Source organism: Nipponia nippon, unplaced genomic scaffold (genome assembly GCF_047370975.1).
Source record: "Nipponia nippon isolate SJK-2023a ecotype South Korea unplaced genomic scaffold, ASM4737097v1 scaffold_2, whole genome shotgun sequence".
NCBI lineage: Eukaryota > Metazoa > Chordata > Aves > Pelecaniformes > Threskiornithidae > Nipponia > Nipponia nippon.
The window spans coordinates 9,516,703-9,536,968 of record NW_028262336.1 but is presented as its reverse complement, the minus strand read 5'-3'; the positions used below and the strand labels follow the sequence as shown (position 1 = coordinate 9,536,968).

At 41.0% G+C, this 20,266-nt stretch overlaps 1 protein-coding gene across 1 annotated transcript in view; it reads right to left on the bottom strand.

Moving 5' to 3' along the window:
* ZPLD1 (zona pellucida like domain containing 1) overlaps nucleotides 1-20,266 on the bottom strand; it is a 111,176-nt gene that overhangs the window by 52,081 nt on the left and 38,829 nt on the right. The window lies entirely within an intron of this gene.

The window sequence follows — 20,266 nt, the reverse complement described above, 5'->3', positions numbered from 1 at the left end:
TCCAGCTAGGAATCAAGTTGAGTTGTTTGACGAACTTGCATGGTTTGTACGCTTCCCTCATACACACAAGCTTATACCAGTTGACTTCCATCAATTTTGTTTCCCTTTTTCTGCAACACACTTCATGTAACCATTCCTTCTCTTCTCCATTCAGGAGATGCATACAGGAGGCTTCACTGAAGCCTGAGATGGTGTGTCAACACGGGCGAAGTGAATAAAATTAATTCCTACAATTCCTCCCTAATTTTAAAATTGCCATGGAAAAAGAAAACTAAAAAGCTTTTCACAGCTGAAACATTTTGCAAGATCATAGTTTCTCTGCACTTTCATACGACTGAGCAATTCCAAGCCATTCCCAGCCTTCTTCCAGCACCTCTGAAACAGTCCTGCAACATGATGACCCGAGCCAAACCACTGGTTCCACTGCCTCTACAGCCAAGCTTTCGCACTGCCACCTTCTCTCTTCCTGTCGCAAAGGAAAAGCATTGCATATGCTTCGTGGGTTTCCACGTCTAGAACTGTTTCAGATACCTTGCTGGTTGGCCTGGCTGGTACCCAAATTCATCATATTGCACTAAGATTCATAGCAAGATTTACCATACCACCAGCACATTTCAGGTTTATAAAGCAGCATTCAGTAATTGAAATCCCAGCTTTTTCTGTTTTACCAGTCTTGCAGGACTTGTCTCAAATGCTGTGTGTCTGTCAAAAAGACTAGCAGATGCATCCCACATTTCAGACCCCACCCAGCAGAAAACCACAGTTACATTTCTAAAGATTTTAGGCTATCATGGCATTGTTTCCTTATGCTCCACAAGAGAGATATCAAAGAGCTGTTTTCTGTCACAAGCTACCATAAACACTAACATTTTCCCCTGTAGAGCTAATGCCCAAGATAAACAATTACACAAGTCAAAGACTGTGGTTTCAAGACCCAGTTCCTCAAGAAAGCACCAACAAAAACACACAGTATCTTCAGACACCCAAGTCACCTGGTGTCAGGGAGCAGAAAAGGGGTGGCTGGGTGAGCCAGAAGCCCTGGTGGCCCTCATCAGCAGGCACTGTCCCCCAGGGCCTGGGGGCAACAGGCAGACCTTGGCCATGGGGTCCATCAATGGTCCTGGACAAGGCAAGCAAGGAACCAGATCCAAGGCCTGTCTGAGGAGCTCAGCTGGGAGACATAGGCAGCACCATACAGAGCCCGTCCAGGGGACAGGGCCACCAGCAGGGCTGGAGACAAGCCACAGACAGCATCAGGAGAGGGGCTACCAACCACACAGGCCTGGGGTCCAGCCAGCAGACAGACCAGAGGCAGGATGGGGACAGGCACTCTGCAGTCTCCCTGGGGCATGCACCAACAGCCCTGGGGGGCTGAAACAGGGCCTGGGCAGGGGCAGTCAGGGCTGGTGGTGCCTCCAGGGCTGGTGGTGCCTCCAGGGCTGGGGCACTCAGGACTCTGCATCATGTTGTGACAAAAGGTAAGCACTGGTTACCAAGCAGCTTTGTGGGCTGGCAGCTCTCTCCAGGCTCTCTGGTTTGAGCCAGGCAACAATGCTGCGGTGCTCACCCAGTGGTGGGGTGAGGGTGCAGTGTGGTGGTGGGGCTAGGCTGTCACGGGTGGCACAGAGCACCAGTTTCCCTCCCATCAACCACAGGTTTGGACCTTTCTTTCCAGCAGCACCCAAGCAAATGACAGACTAGTTTCCTGCTGCCATTCATAGCAGCTCCTACCCATGCTTCCCCGAAGGCATCCAGTCTTGCACACCCATCATGCATGGCCTATCGCTCACATGAGAGAGATGTAGGAGCTCACCACCCCGCAGACCAAGCAAAGCAGCTGGCCTGCTCCCGAAATTAAGCAGCTTATTTCTCTCAGCAAGCAGATATGTAAAAATGCACCACTTTGAGATTGTGATTACCATTTGGTTTCATCAATTATCCAAAAGTTTGGCTTCAGAATTAGCTACTCTTAACTTATTTTGGTTTCTTAAGGCAGATTATTGAATAATCAGAAATATCCTTACTTGTCATTATTTTATACCAGAAGGATATAAACATGTCAATGCCAGGGACCCCTTGTCATGCGATTAATTACCCTAATTACCAGCCTTCAAATGAATTCTCTACCCCATCATCCACTCATTTCCAGCTGCAAGGTACCCATGCCAGGGCCCTGGAAATGCACTCACAGGGACCAGTTAAGCAGGGACATTGTTCCATGTCTGTGTCAAGTGTTCCTGCCAAGAAGTCTCTTTCCTGGAGTAGTCACTAAACACCTCCAGGAAAGACAGTCGACATAGGTGAAGCAAAGGCACTGGGGGGGAAAAACCCCACCAAAAATCTCTTACATGAAAACCAGTATTGTTCAAAACCCTACAAAATACCAAAGGGCAGAACTGGCAAGGCAGTGGCAGGGGGAAAAACAACCGCCATCAGTTCATACAAGTGCCAGAAACAAAGTTCTGAGTTCTCTGTATCATGCTCCACAGCATGAATTCAATTACTGATATCTCTACCACAATCAAACATTTGTATGTTCCCTCTCTAGGCTGCAATTCAGCCTCAGAACAGCACAAATCCTACTTCTAACTTCAAATCAATATTGAAGGCCAGAGGGACTTCTGTAACATTATAGCCTGACCCTCTGTATGACACAGACCAGAAAGCCCCCCTAGTTCTTTCTGTATCAGGCTTTGACTCCTGCTTGAGCAGTTGTTGGTTTTGGGGTGGTTTGTTTTTTTTTTTAAGACTCACTTCTGGTCTTGATTTGGAAGCAATAAATGCTGTTTCTAACCTGGATCAATCAGCTGTGAACAGGCTTGTCAGTAACACAGGACTGAATATTGCCAACTCTAGATAGTAAAATAAAAAAAGAATAAAATAAAGATGTAGATGAAAGTGTACTCTGTGGTTGGAAGAGATAGTATATTTAAAAAGGCAGGTTGAAAGACAAAAAAATATTTCATTGGGACTCCTAGGTTGTTTTCAAACAGTAATCCTTGTGCTGGTAGAAAAAAATAAATCGGTAATCAGAGTCCTGGGTCAATGGCCAAAAGTGGCTTTGATCTATGCATTCCCTATAGCATTTGGGATTTCAAGGCAAAAGTTAGTGCAACAGTTTTTGTTTCTGCCCCTAGAATCTAACTCTGAAGCATTATAGAAGCATTTAATGTACAGTTTTATTTAAATTTACTGTGCAAACCACAGCATCAAATTTTCAACAGTTAAAGAAGTGATTACAAAACCGATCGGTCTTCACAGTAGTAAAATGGGGATCAAACATTATCTGCTGGAACTAGCAGCACCCGCTTATTCCAAATTGTTTTCAGGCACCAGCTATGAAACACTTCAGCTCCATGGAAGAAATAAGAGTTCAGACACAAAAAGAAAGGAAATAAATACAAAAGGAAAGCAAATTTAGGGTGCTTAGAGATCAAAGAAACAAGATAAAAAATCTGATTAAAAAAACAACAAAAAGACCTTGTACTTCATTATGGAATACCAAGACATTTGAGGCTCAGACAACCTGAATATATTACGAACAAATATCCTGAATTTTGATACACCTCTCTATCTAGGAATAGGATTTGAAAAATGAACACTAAAATTTTTCTGTATTTTTTCCTGTTTAAACTCCATTAACTTCTAGGAACAATTGTGCTCTCAACTAGGCAGACTACACGAAAAGGATACATTTACAAAATACAAAGCAAAGCCCTTCCAAGCCTCAAAATTAATTCTGTATATCCAAAAACAGCTGCAGAAACATGCTTATTTACAATGCTATACCATTTGCCCATTTGTAAAACTAAATTTAAGACTTCCATATGATAGAAATACAGCAATTTGCACTGGTAACCTCACAAGAGAAGGCAGATACTTAACCCAGTTTTGTAAAACAGGATCCTCCCAAAGCCATTAGAGTTGCACACACAATACTGCATGTGCCTTGAACAGCATCAACTTCAAACATAATTCTTAGAGCTGCACTAACTAGAAAGGTGCTATTATTTTAAGTTTAAATTCCTTGGACAAGAATGACCACATTTTCAAGCAGGCCAAATCCTGCATATACAGGCTCCTTGCACAATGTATTTTATTGAAAAAGAACAACCAAACTGTGGTCAGTAAAGAGCATGCATTTCTTAACTTACAATAATACAGTGGTAAATAGCTAATTACATAAGTTGGTTAGTTGCATATAATTACACAATGTAAATATACATCAAGTAAAAATTGATATGAATAGATTTACACACCACATGGTTTCTCATCATGGCAGCCACTGCTCACACACATTTGCTATTTCATAAGGCTATTGCTTTCTGTTATTTCAATGAATAAGAGTATAGGATATCCAGAGAAGCACCAGCCTGCCAGCATCAGCTGACATAGGACTTTAAGTAACAAGGAAAATACCATTCAAGTAGTGAAATAAGCACAGAAACGTACACCCAAGTATTAAACTTCTGCTGAGTAGTAGAAGAGAGTGTGGTTCAGTAGTCTGATGTACCTCTGAGCCCCATATCACCAGGCTGGAGATTCACTCCTTATCTCAGCCGCTCCACACTTATTTCACAGCCTTAACACTTTAATGTAGTTGTTTGTTGGTGCTGTGAAAGCAAGCATGGGTGCACTCAGCTGCACTGAGCAGAAGATTCATATCCCAGGTGAGAGACAACTCAAAATTCCATTCCCACTTCATAATTACAGCACCCAGCCATGGAACAAAACATGAAGCAACTGCCCACCCCACTCAGAAAATGACAATCCTATATCATCAAAATGTATCCAAGGAAGCAAAGCACTAAATGGACTGAAGTACATTTCCATATGTCAATATGCTTACAATGCATTCTCAACAAGAGGCTCCATCATACTCCTCTAACAGCCCTTTTATTATGATTATTATTACAGTACCTTTCTCCCAGCCTGGACAAGCAGCACAGGCACCGAGATTGATGACACAGCCCTATCCAAGCAGGCAAATGACAGCTGTACCACACGCCAGCAAGCAATGACACAGGCTTTTTGTAATCTAAAATGCCTGCAGCCATAACTACATGCTGCAAGGTGTGAAGGCTGCTACTATTGTATTTGCACTGCTATGTGTTCCCCTCACCCCCTCTCTTTCTCCCTTCAGAGTAAAAATAAAAACCCACAATGCTGTTTGCCTGCAAGATAGGCAGCAAAAGGTGCTGATGTAACATCTCACCTGGGTGCTCAAGTGTTTCACTATTTATAAGCCGCATTTCCCTTACAACAGTCAGAGCTTCCTTCCTCCCCTTTTTCCTACTCCAAAACACAGAAGACAAAGCCAACTTCTTTAAGGCCTTGTTTTCTGCAAAAGATGCTTGCAAAAAAAAAAAAAAAAAAAAAAAAAGAGGACAATAGTTCCTTCACAGAGCTCCACCATAAGCAGGTTTTCACAGCTATCCCACTCTCCCTGCTGGTCTCACTGCAACCCAGCGCAAGTTGAGGGCAAGCCAAAGCAGATGCAGACAACATATTGTTTTCATGGGAAGATCCTAGCCCCAGAGAGAATCAGAACTGGGAAGGTAACTACTGAGCTCACCCCTCTCAGACACACACTCCGGCCCTGAATTATCACGGCTGAGACTTACCTCAGTATCTAGTTTCCCACTAGCTAACCCTAGGCCAGATGCAAATCTTTAGTCCACAGAGTGTCCCTGCAAAAGCCCTGCCAAGAAGTAAGCTGGCAAGATGGGCCCCAGTGCAAGTTTTCACATGTAATATGAAGAGTAAACAAATAAGCAATAGCGTATCTCCAAGATTAATGTAGTAAGGACCCTGCAAGCAAACCCCCACCATGTTTTCACTCCACTGCTGATTTTCAAGCCATACCCATGTTTGGCACTCGGCTATGACATGATGGTCAGGCTTCAGCCTGAAGCACATTCCTCAGGTCCACTGATTTCGGCAAACATTTGGAAAAAAAAAAAAAAAATGGCCTTCATGCCTACCAAGAGGGGCTTACACAAGCAACATTTCAAAGAAAAACTGGACAAATTCAAGTTGTAGCATGTCTGCTATATACTTATTCCCTATTGCTCCATAAAACCCAGTTACAAGGTGAAACATGTATGTCATTAAATTTAATAACCAACCATTCTGAATTTGAAAGAATCTAGCACATCATTTGTCCCATCTATTCCCTGAACCAGTGCTGATGATTGTACACTATTTCTTTGTCTAGCCCAGATTTAAACATCACCCCTGATTAACCTCCATATGTTCAGGCAGCCCCAATCTCTCCGCACAAGAAAAATACATTAGTCACTGATTACATTCTGCCTACAGACGATATCAGCCTCCCTTGGCAAGCTAAATATCAATGCTCATCATTTAGCTACTTTTGGCTACTGAGAGCAGTGCTTTGGAATTTCTAGATGCTTCATTTGCTCTGAATTTGTTCTGCTGGGTAAAGAGCTGAAAAAAGCCAGAACAAGCTAAATTCTGTCCTTGAGTACATAGGCACGCCTCTGCTGAAGTCACCAAGAGCTGTACTACTTAGGCATCAGCAAACCTAAGGTTTAACCTGTCAGAACAGGATGGAGGTTACTGGACCAGCAAGATATATGGGAAACTATAAGCCTCAAGACTAGTTTCACTCACACAAAAGCAAAGCCAACACATTTAAAAATTCAAACTGCAGAACTGGTTCCAAAAGAAGAGAATAAGTTTTGAGATTGGTTTTGTAGTTTCTCTTACTCGGGGGGGGGGGGGGGGGGGGCGCGCAGGGCGAGACGACAGGGACGATGACACCACAAAAAACCACACACTACAGGCTGATATTGTAGGAGCCAGGAAGATCTGAAAGACCCCTCAACTTCCAAAATCAAGGTATTAATCAGATGTGTAGAAGGTGCAACATTACCAGCTACGAAGATGGAAGAAATGAGAGATACAAATGAATGTTGGCCATAGGGCCTTCATTTCTTTCATTGCACTAGGATCTAGGCTTCACATGCTATGGCTGTGATTCCTATGAAAAGAAATCAAATGTACTAAAGAGGAGAACTCCCTTCACAAACAAATGAGTGCCACTCAAGCCTACCTCTATGACATTAAAGGAGTGTGGCAAGTTCTCGTGGACCTCCTTTAAATGATTCCTATTTAATTGCTTAGAGAGCCCCAGACAAGATCCAAGATATGAAATAGATGATGGTATGTCAGGATATAAGTGCTTTACTGGGAATCAGAATGAACGCCAGTTTTATCCATGTCATTGTATAGCAAGAAAGTCACAAATAGGAACTTGAAAATAGCTGGTATTCAGCTTAAATGACACTAAAACACCAGCTTTAGTAACTCCAGTAAAGTAGAACATAATTTAGGAACAGCATCATCTTAATTCTGAAGTACTTTGACAAAAGACTGCACTCTGAGCAGTAGGAGATTGAGTTACTTCAATATTCCTATTCTTTTTAACTTGTTTTTAAATATAATTGAGGACACTAACACCACTTTAGCTATTTGCACATCATTTTGAACATCAAGCTATTTGCAAAGCAAAAAGGAAGAATAAGGAAAGTTTTACAGATCAGAGTTGAATTATCACACAGAACAACTCTTGCAGTGCCTTTGGACTAATGCAGTGAAATATTTAGACAGCAGTCTATCATCTCCCCATGAAAACCGAGAGTAATTGCTGTTGTGTCAAACTGATAACTGTCACGTAACCTATACAACCACAAAGAGTGGTCACAGCACAGTGCTGCAGTCCAATTTCTTGCACAGCTGTAAGAGCATTTGAAGATCACAGGATTTTGGTACTAAGGAAATGGGAAAACAGATGTGGAGTTTTTCTTCTCTGCTTCACCCACTCATTGACCTTCAGTTGCCACCGCACACATGCATCACACATGCCTACACTCCAATCCTTTACATTGCCTGTACTCATGTAGGCACATCTGCATTAGCTTCAACCTACAGCAGCTCTGCTAAAGGAGGATCCATCTTTGTCAATGTTAGGTCAAAAATAACACTGGACTACATAACACATAACTGCACCCTGCTGTTAGACTGACGATTGACTTTGCAGGTATTCTTGTTCCTGTGCCTGTGATCCCCTGGTAGCATTGATGGGAATAACAACGCCAGAGAAAATATGAAGGTACAGAGCAGTATGCTCACCAGAGGAGCTGGACAAGATACATAATACTTGCATCTCCTTTACAGTACATTAGTTGCTCTTGCTGCTACCTATGGTGGCACAAAAAAAAAGTAACTAAAATAAATAAGTATTCCTAGAAACTCTGCATTATTGATGAGGAACATTTGTTTAATAACTGTTTCTTTGGGATTGCCAAAACTGATGACCTAAAGTAAAGCGCTCACTTCTGAGGCATTATGTATTGATAAAAGCATAAACTGATAATACAATTTAGAGTGGATTTCCTCTACAATGTTATTTAATGACCCATGTTAGTGCTTAAAAAGGTTATTTGAATTGTTCTGATCTTATTCCTGGAAAGAGAAATGTCCGTTTTTGGCAGCTCTTCTAGCTTGGAAAGATGAGGGAGGAAAATAGGCAGGGAAAAAGACAGACAGAAACAGACCTGGTCTATTTGTGGAAGTCCATGGGAAAAACCTATGTCAGTACAATATATTAAGTATACCATTATATTGCCTATATGGAGAGTAATTTTGGATTCAGACCATTTCTAGGAATTAGGGCAGTTCTTAAACAACTTTAAAGAAACAATGATCAGAACTAGAAAGGGGTGTCCAAATCCTGTATAAGGGAAAGCCTGTATTTGTATAGCTATAGCAACACTATACCAATGCAGTTCTGCCATTAAAATTCTGTAGGAAGACAAGCCTTCAGGTTACAATTTTCTAAAAAGCCTAAAAAATTCCTAGTCATTCCAAATTTCAATGGGAGCTGACATTCCTGGAAGGTTAAGCTTGGACAGGATGCTAGATTATAGTCTTCCAGGAAATGGGCAGCAGGAGCAGAATATTGCAGTAAGCCAAGACTCTCCCAGAGTGTCTTGGCCTAGTTTTCAAATCCTCGCCACAACAAATACACAGATTCACTTAATGTGCCATATGTAAGTATAACCTAGCCCAAACCTCATGTTTCACATGGATATCTCCCAATGTGTAGTTCAGCACATGGCCTTTCTCTCAGTCATGTTCAAGTCTGCCAGGAGACCTATTTAGGCTAAGCTCAAAACGGAAGCAATCCTGAACTAGTCTGATATTCATAATTACAATGAACTGATACATTCAGAGTAGTATGAAAGCAGCGGCTGTATCACTGCAGGCCTGAATCTGAGCATCCTGAATTCAGTCAGGATTGCCCTACTCCTTCCACCTTTGACTCATTCCCAGTCTCCATCACCCTCACAACAAAACAAAAAAGCATTTCCTAATGTTCAGAGAAAACCTCCTGTGTTTCAGTTTGTGCCCATTGCTTCTTGTCCTGCCACTGGGCACCACTGAAATGAGCTGGGTCTGTCCTCTTTGCACCATCCCTTCAGATATTTGTATACATTGATGAGATCTCCCCCTGCATCAGGGATGTTGATGGGTTTTTCAGCCCAGGCCTCAAACACCATGCCTCCCTTCAGAAAGGGGACATCAGGATACTAGCAGGGAAGAGCAACTGTGCTTCCAAGTGGAAGGCTGGCCAAGTTACGTGGGGCACAAGATTGGAAAGAGGCTCATTTTTCTCTGCCCTGTGAGTCCATGCAGAACTCAGCTGTCCACTCATAGTGCAAAACTACCACCCCTGAAGCAACAAGAAACAATATGGCATATAGAAAATAAAACTGAATGTCTATTCTAAGTATAAGCAGCAGTCTGACTTATTTGGTTCAAAAACCACATACCTGGAATGTTTGATCTCAAAAGAAACCAAATAGCTAGACACATCCTGATCACTGCATTTATTCCAAACAAATGTCCTTTGTTCCCTCAGCCAGTGGCTAATTGCCAATTTGTTTCATGAACAAAACCTGACACAGAAAACATTTCCAGCTATTAAGTATAGAGGGTTACAAAAGAATGCAGGTAGTATTAAGCTTAAGGCAGAACTGCTCTGCCAGCAAGCATCAGTGTGCTAAGCACAATCCCACCTTCTCTATCTCCTGATCCAAATCTAACTTTTTTGCAGTAGATTATCTCCCTCAAGGGCAAACCTATTCCAAACATTTAAGGGCCCTTACAAAAGGCCAGCACTGATCTCTGTGCTTGAATAATATCCCAAATGGACCCTCATCGGTAACATGATAACAAAATCAGTGTTTCAGTCAAAAGAGAAAAGTCTTTTTGCTCCTCTGTTCTTTTCTTTTTGTGCATTGATATAAAGATCAGAGTCATCTGCATGAATAAGATTTAGAATTCTGATGAAAACAATAAGAGATACTAAACACTTTCTGGCCCTCCTGAATTTGTATTCAACCTTTCCCTTTGTTAAAGCTGTAATCACACTCCCATGGGTATTCAAAGGATTTATGCAAACAAGGTCTCTTCTGTCAAAAATCATAGCAATTTAATGCAGTCGCCGGCTCTTTGGTTGTGTAGATTACTGGCACCAAAGAAGATGCAACTTAGTATTCTGATGCACGTCAGCTCTCTATAATACAGATCAGATGGTCTTAGCAGTCTCATCTCAACCATTTAGCATAAGACACTGTATCTATATACCACCAAACCAGAAAAATAAGGGAAAATAACAGAAGAGAGGTGACTTGAAGCTACAGTCGTAAGGAAATTTAAAAATTAAGCCAAAACTCAGCCTGTGGCTTAATTGTAAATACAGTATTAGCTGAATATCTTATAAACTTTCCCTCCATGGAATGTCACCCACTTGCATAAAGATAGACTTAAGTGAATAAAAGCCTGCCATCTTTACCTCTGTGCGAGCGCTAGCTACTGTTTGTGCATACTACACATCCACCTTATCCACCCAGCGTACAAAGGATTAAAAGAAGTCCATTACACAGCTCCCAGACACAGGACTTAACTCTTTCGATCTAGCTGTAAAAATCAACACTTATAGCTCTAGCAGCTCTCTGGCTGACATTCTCACATCATGTGCAATATCGCAACTCCTCCATCACTCAGGGCCGCACCCCACCTCCTTTGGGAAAGCTGTGCAGTTTGTTTCAGTGAGCAAAGTTCAATCATTTGAAGTGAAACAAGCAAGATTTAGCCATGACCTACCCCCCTCACATTATTGACTATTTATAGACAAATCTGTGTCAGAAATTCTTCCTGCACTTGCACAGGAGATTATGTCATCTTTGCTCACTGCCACTCTCTCAAGAATGAAGAATGGGTCTGTCTTGCTGGCTTAACACCTCTTTCCAAAACCAGTTTGATGCTGTGAGGAAAGGGAGAGAGAGAGTTGATTAAAAGCCATGATGAAATGCATGCAATAGAGAAGAGTATCTGCAGTGGTCTGCCACCTCCACCCACTTTCTCCCCAGGCAACCAATGGCACTTTACAGGAAAACCATTGCATCATCACAGCAGTCTCTAATTGGCTATATTCTGGATACAGTTTCTGACCCAAAATATATGGGTTAGATAAAAATATGCTATTCCAAAAGAATGCTTCAATTGACACAGCATATTACCAAGCACCTTGCAGACGTGCAATAACTTCTGCAACTCCCTTGAGTAAAAGAAAAAGGTGAGTGAAGATCTGACTGAATTTTATATATATATACATATATATATATATAAGGGTTTTTTCTACATATATATGTATATCTATCTTTAAGCCTGAAAACATGCAGAAGACTTGCTTTGACCTCATGGACCTCTTTTGCATTTACTTTCCAATATGTTTATGCCACTGAGTTACACTAGCAGAAGTGCTTAAAACAAAGAACTTAAGGTGCTTATTTGCTAAAAACAAGTGTTAAACACAGGTCTTGGTGCAGAGATGATTGTACAAAATTATTTAAGCTTCATGCACACCTATCCACGTAACAAAAATAATACCAAATGACTTACCCCAAACACAACTCATCTTCCCAATTCAAACAGCACATAAATGCCAACAGAACTGGGTTTATGTTCAATCTATCAATACAAAATATTTCTAAATAACCACTACAAGAAATCAAGAGCTGCTCATGGATTTTCCACAAGCAGAAAAATAAGACACTATTTGCAGGATAAATCATTGATTGTGCATCATTTACTCCGCTCTAGTACTATAATAGCTGGTTGCAAATAAGGACATTGAGGTATATACAGCACAGAGCCTTAGTACAAAGGACTCATTCTGCCAAGTGAATTGGGGCCAAATACTTAACTTAATAAGGAAGTATCATTCAAATCTAATGGGACCAGAAGTAAATCAGGTTCTATTCCTTACTTTGTTCCTGTCCTTATCTCCTTTCCCCATACACAAAACATGCATAATCCAGATATTATGGCACTCTTCAAAAATGAGCCTCATCACATATAAAAAGAACCACATTAGAGAAATCCACAGAAATGGATAAAAAAGGCAACACATCCTTTTTTCAGATTGCCTTACAGCTCCTTAGAGCAACGATCACATTTGAGTTCTGTATCCACAGGCTGCATATCACTTACTGGCTGCTCCATGCACTGATGTAATCTAAATAAATCAGCCAGTAAAACACATCATGTAATGCTGGGGAACAGTGGTTGTCTGAAGTTCTGCTGGTCTCTGTCAAGAGATATTATTAGGCCTAACAATACAGAAATACCCACTTTAAAGAGAAATAAAAAGTTTGGCTGATTTTCCCCTATTTAAGTGCCTTATCTAGGATTATAAAACATGGAATCAAACATTGCAAACTTGCATTCTCTTTGCAAGTGTTAAGAGAAGGTGGGAGCTCTGTCTTACTTGTGCCCTCATCACACTGTATCTCTATATCACCTTCATAGGAGCCCGACACCTCAGTACTCATCTACTTGACCTCAGTTTAGCTGCAGAAGTTTTAGCTGCTTTTAACATTCAGTCTTAATTAGGGAGACAAAAGAAGTTTCCTTGGATGTTGGAGTTAGCTTCAGTGGTAATATGTTAAAGAGTAGGTGATGGACTCTTTAAAACAGCTTCTCTGATCTCCCTCACTCTACAGGCACTCCTTTCAAGTTCTTCCCTGGCCTGCCCCACTATTAACCTCCCTCCACACTGAGAATTAGCTATTTATTATCAGCCTTTGTTCCCTCTCTCAAAGGGCTCCTCCTCTTACTCTTTACCCCAGAATCCTCAGTGGTCTTTTATGAATGCGTATAGCAAAATCCTTTTGAAAGTCAAAATAAATTATTGTCACTGGTTGGAATATAGAGAAGTTCTATTTTGACCACTTACAGCACACTTTGAAAGTCTTGTTGCTGATGCAATACTGCTTCCTGCAGTCTTATGACTTAGCAGTGGTATTAGAAGCATATCCCAGTGAGCTCTACAGCCTCAAATCTATCTCTAGTAAAGAGCAAGCTCTTTGTCCTTGTGGTATCTCTGTCAAAGGGGTACAACAAGGAAAAAATGTAATTTGAAACCCACTTAATATTAAACTTCCTTAAAGTTACATGGAAACTTAGGAATTTGAAAAACTGTTTACTGAAACCTCTAAAAATTGAAACTGGCAAATTATGCACAAACCTGATAAGTTAAGTGCAACACAATCTTTGTTAAAATCGGCAATCTCCACCTTTGTCACTAGGAAAACTGCAAACTGCCTGAAGTGCAACCCCTTCCATGCCTTATAGGGTGTGCCTGTGAGGAATAAAACGTACTAGAAGCATGAGGCTTGGGCGTTCAGTAAACCAGGAGTGAACTTTTTTGGGTACAAAATAAATCTAACAGTTAACTAATTCAGTGCCCAAGGACAAAACCTCATCCCAGCTCCTGCACATCACAAAATGCCACAACGTTTGGCTGCCTCCTATCAAGCAAGAGCAAAATACCATGACTTCTCTCAGGGCAGTATTAAAGAACAGTGTCAGTGCTTTGTTAGAAAACTGGCAAATGCCTTTTCTTGTTTTGCTCAAAGTCACCCTGCCAAAGTAGCACAGTGGTAAGAGGCTGAGTGGAAAAATGGGCACAGGGGAAGGAAGAAACATATTCAATCTGCCTGGCAGTGTCTTGTTTCCTTTAATTGTTGTGATTTTCTAACAGAAAGATATAATACGTGTAATACAGCAAAGCTTTTTGCCATCTTTATACTCCATTAGAAAGCATTTCACTGATCATTAAAATGCAGCCACAGGACAACATCATAATACCTGATGAAAACTTTACTTTAGCAAAAAAAAAAAAAAAAAAACCAAAATTAAGTGAAACCACAGAATCTATTTTGAAGCCTCAATATTTGGCCTGAGTCTCAGGAATACATCACATATGAAAGCAGAAACTCCATCAAACTAACATACTTAGCACTACCTCAGAGACATCAGTTCAGTTTGGACTAGGTGGGAAATGACAGGTTTGAGTCACCAGGACTTCTTCCTACCAAGCATACATCTTCTCTGGAGGTCTTCCACCCAGGCACTGACCAAGCACAGTCTGTCAGATTTGATGAGACAGGAGGCCACAGAAGCAGAACTGCTCAATCGGATCTAAGGGTAATCAGACTTTCTACAGCATGATACAGCGTTATGGTAAAGCAGTGCTGTGGAACATTGCATTCAGGCTTGGTAATCAAATAAAACTGTCATTCAAGATTTACTATACTCCTGTGCATAGTTATCCATTATCTATAACAAAGCCTGAACTTATTAAATTACTTCATATTTTCTGTATTATGCTGTTTATTATATAGCAATATAAAGGAATACAGAAAGAGTCATTTTCTACTAATACTGAACACAGAACATTATTAGATTAAGGACAGAACATTACCCTTGAAGCTTTTCTCTCAGCTTTGTGCCACTGCAGAACATCTAGTTACATACTTCTCCCTGATGCCTCCTGCAGCAGATTTAAAGAACCAAGGCAAATCACCCCCATCACTCTGCTAACACTGTGGGAGAGGCACAGAGAAGGAAATACATTACTTTTGGTAACAAACCAGAAAAGTACATTGGTGTCGTATTCCTTCCATCTGCAGAGAACAAAAGGCCAGTTGGTTCCCACCACACATCTATAAGATGAGACAGGCAGAAATGTCCTATGATAAAAGGGTGTTTACAAAAAAAAGAAAGAGATGAAAATTGATACACATGTAATAGCAGTACCTGGGTGATGGACAGGAGGTAAAACATGTTTGGGACAAGGCCCCAGAATTCCCTTTTCAGTGTTTCAGAGACAGTACACAAGCATGGGGGGAGGAGGCACAAGAGCCCAGAGTCTCTGCCCTTACTCCTCCCTTTCTGATCTTGTATGAGCAGAAGCCTCAGAGGTAGGAGTTCAGTTACCCCCTACAGTCACACCAAGAGAGCAGCAAGTCTGATACTTCAGTTCTCCGGTCCCCTCTGCTTAACACACAGAGACAAATGGGAATAAAGTGGGAGAGGGGTGGAGAAGCCTAGCCAGGTCTGCTTTCCAAGTGGAAGTCATCAAGGTGGTCTCAAGCCCTGTGAAAGTCTGCTTTCCTCTGGGAACTTTGTCCATAGCTTTATGATGAGGAAACCGCTCTGTGTGCAGCTGCCAGTGATTCCCATTTAACCCCATCATTTGGCAGTGCCCACATGTGAGGCTGTGGAAATAATCTTTTCACTCAGTGTTTCCATGTGTAACTGGCTCATTATTCAGAAGCTTTCTGGTCAGATAGCATTAGAAGTTACATCATTTGCCAACAGTATTTGGAGTGCTCAGTATCTGGGAAGAACAGATACAAGGTGTAATCAAAATGCTACAGAAATAAGGATGCCTTTTCAACCTTAACTAAGCTTTTTCTGACTTCTGGCCACTTTATTTTATTGAGCAATGAGGGAGTTCCGCAATGAAAACCTTCTCCAACCCCAGGGTCCTAATGAGGACTTCTTAAGCCTTATTCCAAGATCTTGGATCAGGAGAAGGAAGGGGTACCCAGGTGAATGCTGTCTCAGGACACATACAAACTTACACTCCTTTTCTCCATGCCCAGGGCAGACAGCACACAGCAGGAAGCCACAAAGACAGCAGACCAAGGGCAAAAGCCCAGTCAGCACCTGATGTGTTGAAAAGAGCTACACCAAGAGTCTTCTGGAGGAAATGTAGAAAGATTATGTACGCGCTAGGTCCAACAGAAATTTTGTGTCAAAGTCATGTCACCTTAGATTGATGCTAATCTAGTATTCCCCCATCATGCCACTGGGAGAAGGAAGTTAGCCTGCCATAGCTGCCTCATCTCCTCTCACCACTTTAGCTGACAGCCACCAGCCTGGCAAACACAGTAACACCCAATATTTTTGAAGCCAAGGAAAAGCTTTGCTCATTCAAGGCCTACAAATGCACATTGCACAACTTATGAAGCTCACTGCTTTATGATTAACGACCTTGCTAATTTTCAAGTCAGTAGTGCAGATTCTTGGGCCCTCCAAAGGCACTTCAGCCTGAGGTTGTGACTTCTGTAGACAGAACAGGAGGCTTTATATGGCCAAAGGATCCAGAGCTAGATTTAATGCACACTATAAACACAGCCTAAGACACTGGCGATATGTCTTACCAACTTTGGTACCGACTGCTGTCACCAAAGTACAAATAAACTGAATTCACACAATAGGGCTCTTACGAGACTGACAATACCCTCAGCATGCCCTCAAGTCCCCAAAGCATACTCAACAGTGAGGAAAGGCCATCCTTCCAAGTGCCCTTAACAGAATAAAGCTATTTCTGGCTTTCACGTAAGAAAAGAAAAAAGACCTTATGTTGTTTCAAAAGTTAAAACAAGAGACCCAGGACAGGCATGGAGGTATCTAGAGCTTCTGAATTAGTGTCATGAAGAACACAAGAAGGTGAAAACTGAAAGGAACAGAGTCTCTGAAAAATGGAAGCAAAATGAAACTGCTACAGTTTGCTCACTGTAATGTGCAAGAAGAGATGGGGTATTCCAAAGCAAAAGACAGAAAAGTGGAGAAAGTTGCTGTATGTGCCATCAATATGCTGCAAACCCTAATAAAATATGGGCAATGTCTACTCTACTATCTTCTGGACTTCTCTGATTACACCATATGTTGGAAATACACATCTGCTCTTTACACAAAATGGATAGTACGTACTTTAAAAGCAAATTTGAGGAAGCCACAGGGTAGAAGCTGATTAACATTGAGCTTGGCACATGAATTTTAGTCCAGTGCTGCATGTCTGACTCTCACTGTCATACTGGTGCAACATTCTTTAGCTCCATTGCTGTGAGCCTGGAAATTGAACATCCATTTAGTGCTAACAGCAACAACATTTCCAGCAAGAAGCTCCTGGGACAAATGCACACTTTGCACTGAAATATTGGGCTTTTAGAAAAAGCACTTCTTCCCTTTTACCAGGTTATTCGTATCTCGGTCTCATTTGTATTTAAGAAAGAAAGAAACCTGGATTGTGCAACAATCTTTCAAACAAAACTGTGCTACCATTCAGCAGTGAAAGGTAAATGCATGAATCCGTAATGGGCTGCTGATCAATTTTTGACAAACTGATATTCTCATGACAGATTAACAAGGCATACATTTCACAATTTATAGCACTGAAAGACACATGCAAATGCATACGTAGCAATAAACACTTGGGGTAGAGTTGCCTGCCTAGGAAGCTTTTGTACAAAAGCCTTTTTAAATATTTTCTTGTCACTAATATGTCTATGTCCTTAATGTAGGATTGATCTAAAAATGCATGTTTCAGCAGATCAAGTTTTCCTTGCCTAAAATACAAGCAATTTTAACTCGGAAAAGAGGAATTGCCCCAATGCTGTAAAAATTGTAACTGAGCTTATTATTACTGTTAAATAGGGTGATCAGTAGAAACCCTGCCACAATAGCAGAAACAACACATACCCATGTATTTCTGCATTTTGGGACATAATCCCATGACTACAGAGTGTTAGGAAACTACTTGAAAGAGCTAGATTGAAAACAAGCAATTTCCTCTCTCTCTCCAAAAAACACTCAACATCAGAGTATTTCTGCAGAAGTATCATTCCTTCACCAAAAGTCCACAAAACACTGACTTGTTAAAACTCAGCGTTTAATAGTTAGCCACAATTACGTAACTTCTATGTTTCAGCTCTAGTAATCCCACACATAAAACGTTCAAGTGTTTCTTGTTTTCTAACCATCTATAGTTGTTTCTAACATACCTCTAGCTAAATAGTAGCAACCTCTTTGCACTCCTCAATGTTGAATGCAACATTGCATTCTAGGAAGCCCTCCGGGTTGGGGCAGCGTTAAAGAGGCCAAACACCCTGTTTGTCTTTCTGAGCTCTAACCAACTTCTGATAAGAAGGCCGGGTTGAAAATAATCTCCCATACAGGAAAACCACCTTGAAGTCTGGAGCTGAACATTCAGGTAAGGAAATTAATTTGTAGACAATCATGGAAAACTACCTCTTGGTAGTCTGATTCACATTTTGTGGAATATAACACAGAGGGTTTGCAAGGTATTGCACAAAAATATTGGTTTAACATTTAAAGAGCCAATAAAACAAGTTCTTCTAGGTAACAGGTCTCTCTTGAAAAATCAGATAGCTAGAAAATAGGGTGGGATAAAAGGGACAGGAAGAGCTGCCAAAGCTTACAACAGCTAGAACCTCAGCACCACCATGTTAAACTAGTTTTATGTTGACCTAATTCCATTGCTGTACCATGATAAACCTGAAATAATACCAAATAAGATCCAAACTTGAAGCTAATTTGACTTTTCAAAGCATTTCTTTCTAGGATGTTATGCCTACACAAAGTCTATTTGAAGATGAACTGCAAAGATGATTAACAGTGGAATAGAGATTATTTCCTTTTTTATTATCAACAGGCGCTTTTTAAAATGTATTTTATACAATGGCCTTGATATTGTGTTGTACGCATGCATATTTCTGAATACCAGCACCTGTAAAATATCAATATCCACATCATTTAAGTGTTATATTCCTATTTTAAGAGTTGAATTAAAAATCCTTACACAAATAGCAATCACAGAGCATATGTGTGTGTAGACTGATAGGTAGATAAGTAGATGTTACCAACTGTAAAAAGTGGAGTTTTATGTATCTCTAAAACATGCCCATTTTTAAAGTTACAGATTATCCTAAGGGAGAACAAGAGTCAGTCCAATTACTTTTTGTGAGTAAATGGTCTCATGATTTCAAATCTATTTTTTCTTTGTGAGTAATTCATGAACTAAACCCACTCTTTCTCAATGTATTTGCTGTTTGCAAATTATTCACTGAATAATTTATATGAAGGAAATTCACCCTAAGGGTTTGTCTGCAAGCTTGTTTGCTTTTACTGTTCCCTACCTATTATCCAATACATTTGAGCAGGTTCCCAAGTCACACAACATTATTTCTACTCCCTAAGTGAATGAGTGAAACTAAGTTGCTATATCCATACAAGAGGAATAACAAATCATGAATCAGGAACAGCCAATTTTGTTTCCTGGTGAAAAACGATCTTTGCCTAGCTGTTTAGGAGCTGACAATGTTCCCTCAGAAAACACATCAAGGAGTGTGACCAAACTCACTAACCACAGCAGTGGGGCTAGCGGCATGCTTCATTAAAAGGCAAATCCCATTTCAGACACACACAGCAGGAACAACACTACATGAGGCTCTCGGAATGGCTTTTCTTTAATTTCCAAAGCCCAGAAGCACCTTCCAGACCACCAACCCCTCTATGGTACAGGCAAGACTACATAATTTGCATACAATAATTAAGCAGTTATTTGGCATCACCATCACCCCACGGTTCTTTTCCACTGTATTACAGCTGTACTGCACAAATCATGAATTGGAAGAGCCCATCCAAAATAAGTGCATCACATTCTCCAAAAACTCAGTGTTTTCAAAAGGCATTGCATTCAGAACTATGCAATATTCATACAGTAAGCTAGTTTAAGATTTCTACCCAAGCTGAGACAGAGAGAGATCAGAGTAGAAAAATAGAACAGAGGCCTCAGGAGGGACAAGCAGGGAGAAAGGTGACACAAGGAACATGCACTGTTCAGAACTGGGATTCAGTTAAAATGCAGGTAACTGTTCAGGAAGACTGGCTGGGAGACACTGCACAGACCAGTTTACCAGCTACGTTTAAGGCAGGATCCTGCCTTTTTGTGAGCACTGCGGCCCTCGGGCCTGCAAAGCAGCGAGTGCTTCGTTATTCTGATGTGACTCCCACAACG